Genomic DNA, 4,852 nt, shown 5'->3' with positions numbered 1-4,852 from the left:
AGCAATTTCAATTATTCATAATATTGAAAGTTAGAAACACCCAGACTTAACCTTTTAGTGCTTATTTATCCAATCTATTTTCTGTATTCATAGAAACGAAATAAAATTGGGAGCACACTTCAAATATTGTTTTGTAAGCTTCTTTTTAATTTAATAACAAACGATGAAAAATCCCATGCCGTTAAATTGTCTCCTACAACATGATGGCAATAGCTGCACAGTGTTCTATCACAAGAAATGTCTTATTTTATGTAATAGCACTTTATTTTGCATGCGAGTTGTTGTAATTTTAGCTGTTCTAAATAACAACAGCGAGCATCACTTCACATAAGCCGTAGTTTGCACAATCTGTTATCATCTGGCTGTAATTCCTCGGGCTGGAAGCGCTGGGTTGAAGCATTGTGCTACCTTTTTTTTTATAGCAGCGGATATGGGATCAGAATATTCCTTCTATAAAATTTACTCTGGAGCACGAAGCTCCCGTTGCCCACTTCTGTTGACTGCTGAATGGCTGTTTATCCAGGGTATGTTGACACCCAGGAAGCAAAGCAACAGCATACTATGTGAGTTTAGTGTCTACCCCTCTCCTAAATACTTCTAGTTTTTTTTTTTTTAATGTTTATACTGGCTAATCCCTAAAGGCCGTTTAATGTTTTCACAGGGAAGAACAACGTTTAAATAAGAAAAGCTTCATATTTGACATACCTAAAATAATCTGTGCACGTAATCCGGAGCCCTATCAAAGGAGAGAAGATTGAGTCTCAGCAATGTCAAGTCATGCTAGATAGAGAAACCAAGGGTTGATAGGTCAGATCATCAGTGCGCATGCGGCAAAGGTCACGTGGGACAGTGTAAGCCGGAAAAACAAGCATAAGACAGGGGGGAAAAGACGGTCGGAATCTAAACATTTAGACTTGAATCTTGTGGCTCCTTACTCATTAAGTGACCTTAGATTCCTAAAAGCCTCATCTTATCAATGAAATGTGCAGAGTAATAGGGATAGTAACACAAGCAGCAAGCACTGCTTTAAAGAGAACTGTGGTTATAGCTCTGAATGTACTCTGTACATTTTAAACTGTTGTAGACAGGCTCTTTGTTTAGCGCGCGGGGAAAATGAAGTGAAATAACGCACAGGTAAAAATCTGGAATGTGGAATAAGTCAGAAGACAGCGTGCATAGATGTAAAGGGGGCAGCAGTCCCATGGTGTAATGCATAGCACTCAAGTCAATGTAAAGGAGACAGTCATGTGTGACAATGTCTACACTGTTTTAAAGATAATGTTATAGCATTTAATATTTTCTGATTGTTGGTGTCACACATGCCCATTGTTTAACATTAAAGGGAAAAAGGGACAAAAAAGAAAATAGAAAATCTCCTTCAGCTTCTCCACCCAACGACAGAGAATTGTTTGGTTCCAATTCCAATTCTGTCATTAACCAACAATGTGGCCTTAAATAAGGTCCCTAGCCTCACTGTCCTCATCTGTACAGGGCAGAGAATAACAACAATGCAGTAGTGACTGGAAGTGACTGTGTGGTAAATACAGATCTTCATGCTGACCCATTCGTTCTGTAAGTAGATCTTATAATTACTCCCATCCTTTTTTTCAGAATAGGAAGCTCTAGAAAGATTCAGCAACTTGCCACAAGTTCATAGAAGCAAAATGGGAAGCGAAATGTAAATCAAGTATAATTATTTGTCATTTGTAACCATATATAATTAAGGCACATGATTTTTTCCAAGTAGTAGCTGACACAAACATAGGAATTCATGTTGTCACCTGGTGACCACAGTTAAGAAAGGTTTAAAGAAATGTTCAAGGAGTAGACTTATGGAAAGAATAGTCTGCAAATAATAATTGCAGTCTTTCCTCATGATCTAAACTGTGGTTGATAATCACGATATGTATGCAGAGGACAGTCCTACTATACATGTAAAGGTTGTTAACTGAAAGCAATGGCGTTTTCCAGGGATTGGCAATTACAGACCATTGTGTATTATTCAAAGGAACAAAATCCAAGGATACTATCTATTTATACGTCTGTCTATCTGTCTATCTACCTATCTATCTTATCTATCTACCAACTTATCTACCTATTGGAGGATTGATCTGTTTATCATCTATGTACATCTGGCTCACACCCTTATGGAGACAAAGGAATTCAGGGATCTAGCTTTGCAATTTGGAGACCCAAGAGAGATGATGGTTTAGTTAAAAGGTCCAAGAGCTGGGGAACTGATGGATTCCTGCCCAACTCTGAAGGCTTGATAGCCAAGAGCATCTCAAGCAGGAGATAAATGGTCCATTTCAAAGAGTCAAGCAAAGAGCTGTGAACCCTCCCATCATCCTCTTATTATTTCCAGGTCCTCAATTACTAAGGCAATAGCCACTACGCTGTGTAGTCCCATCTGTTTTACTTGCTCTATTGATTCATATGCTAATATTTCCCAGAAACATCCCCCTGGACATACTTAAATATCTAATCCAGTCAAACTGATATAAAATCAACTCTTGCACATAGGAATCTCCAACATAGGAATCCACTTCTCAAATAAAAAGACTTGAAGCATGAAATAAAACTTGTTTGCCTTTCTGATGGAAATACCGCCCAATATAACATTTCAATGTAGTTATGCAAGGATGGGCAACTTTTAGTTAAGGGGCCAGATATTAGGTCTTGATAGGGTTTAGTTTGAGGACATAGTATAACAGAGGCTTCCCAGGTATCTTGTCTATCCTCTTTTACACAGCCTTCCTCCAGCTTCTACCCGAAAGAAACCACCTGGTAGTTAAATTTAAATAAAGGCTGGTTTATAAAAGGTACAGGATTAGCTGGTGAAATATGATGGTGTCTAGTCTCAAGTTTCTCATGAGTTGTTTCTATAACCCCAGACAAATCATGGCCTCTTTTGGGTCAGGATCTTGATTACTACATTAGGGGTTTATTCTAAATGTTTTAAAGAAAGATTCCATACAATATGACCACTTTACCAGTGTTCTGGATTTTGGAAATTGCTCTTGCCTTTTCCAAGGGAGATTGAAAAGAGAAAGAGAGAAGAAGTAAAAATGAAGAGGAGGAGAAGTAAGAGAAGACAGATGAAAAGGAGGGATGGGAGGAGGAGGAAGAGGAGGAAGAGAAAATGAGCAGGTATTTACCCCCTCAATTTAAAGCTCCTACCCATACATTTTTTCTTAATTCTCTTTCTTGTTTTATAGCTGGTCAGATCAGCAGTGGAAAAGCACATATGAGCAGATCGTAAATGGTCCTCATTTACAATACTTGGAAACAGCTGAATTTTTCAGTTTTGAGAGCATATGTGTTCATGGTAGTGATTTTATATTATACACACACAGGCATATCCTTAAATAGAACTGTTCTCAGTTGACTTGTTATTAAAATACATCAATATTTATGGTACTTTGAGAAGAATATCATGACTTCCAGGTGTTGCCCACGTGAGTAAGTTTGGGAACCACTGTTCATATGTGTTTGTGGTTGTGACTTCATATTGTATAATATAATATAGCTATATTTCTGGCAAATTGTTCCCAATTCAGATGAAATTAAATAGATCAGCATTTCATAATATATTGCACAGAAAGCTATGGCCAGGTGCTCTCCATCTGGCCAAGTCTGAAGATGAGATGCCCTGAAAGGCCTCTCGCTCTTTCTGGAATTCCTCATGTGTAGGAGCATCCCTACTGTGTTCCTTGAGTGCCACCCTCCCACAAAGCCACCAACTTCCACAAGTGCATGAGATCCCGATTCTTTACAGAGGTCCTACAGTGCCCTGATGGGCTCTGTGCGCCACACTTTTCTATGGACGCTTGCTCTTCCAGCTTTCCGTTACTCTGAAGGCTGTAGAAGCAGGAAGCGCTGCCTGGGTCCCCTGCAGAACCGCCTGGCACGGTTGTGTGGGTTAGTCTCCTCTCTGTAATCTTAAAGCTCTGCTGTGATAATGGCCTGGGGAATCACTGTGCGAAGGAGATATGGACAGGAGAATGTGGCTAAAAGCAGAAGGAAAAGAACATATACAAAGGTGAGCTGTGTTCCTGGCTTCAAGTCTAAGGCTCAGGCTCAGGCTGCAACGGTCTGGGTGACACTCCAGCAGCCAGAGGCTGAATTTGACCTTTTGTGGCACAGAAGTGTTTTAATAGCTTCGCTCTGTTGTGTCTCTAATACCATGAATGCATGCCTTGTGCTATTTATTTAATAGTCTTTTGCTTAAACTTAATTGTATTTACCATTTCCATAGAATATACTCTACCATCTACTCCTAAAGAGAGCTAGAAAGGAGAAATAGAAGCAGAGGAAGAGGAGGAGTGTGCTTAGCTAACCGCCAGAGGAAACGTTTGCCGACTGAATTGCACCATGATGCCTTCTTGCCTTAGAAGCTCTGTTTTTCAGGTGTTGAAAGTACCCGTTTAGAAGTCCACCAGTCCTATAATACTTTCTCCACTATTTCCTACCCTGTGTAAGAAAGGCGTCTTTTTATGACTTATGTATGTTCATACTGCGTCACCACCCAATAAATCCACTTTGTCTTGTCGCAGCCTTTTTCAGTGCAAAATCTCTTGAGTTTTTCAGCCCACAGCCTCCTATGTTTGGTTTCAGGGGAAAGGAATGTGACAAAAAGCCTGCATGCGTTGGGCTTGGGATAGCACTGGCCAGGCCAGCCGCTGGGTGCATACCTTCTAGGTGCTTGGTGCTCTTCCACAGAGCAAGGGGACAGCAGAGTCAGCAAACGCCAAAGGATTGCAGGCTGTGCCTTGATTCCAAAGACGCCAAAATAAGGAGGTGGGCAACTTAGACTCAACAAGATCACTTCAGGATTGGCTCAGCACGGAAA

The 4,852-nt window shown here is 40.3% G+C and overlaps 1 long non-coding RNA gene across 2 annotated transcripts; it reads left to right on the top strand.

Annotated features, from left to right (window-relative positions):
* The first annotated feature begins 864 nt into the window (after positions 1 to 864).
* On the top strand, positions 865 to 4,547 carry LOC121144144. 2 transcript variants are annotated; one of them, XR_005881451.1, is made up of 3 exons: positions 865 to 1,134; positions 1,492 to 1,572; positions 4,259 to 4,547. It is a non-coding gene; the product is annotated as an uncharacterized LOC121144144 (long non-coding RNA). The 2 variants fall into 2 exon arrangements; XR_005881450.1 differs by lacking the exon at positions 4,259 to 4,547 and adding an exon at positions 3,035 to 3,071.
* Positions 4,548 to 4,852: the final 305 nt, after the last annotated feature.

The sequence above is a fragment of the Mesocricetus auratus genome, unplaced genomic scaffold (genome assembly GCF_017639785.1).
Source record: "Mesocricetus auratus isolate SY011 unplaced genomic scaffold, BCM_Maur_2.0 Super-Scaffold_100014, whole genome shotgun sequence".
Taxonomy (NCBI): Eukaryota; Metazoa; Chordata; class Mammalia; order Rodentia; family Cricetidae; genus Mesocricetus; species Mesocricetus auratus.
Note: the sequence above shows the minus strand (reverse complement) of the source record. Positions and strands in the feature narration are given on the sequence as shown.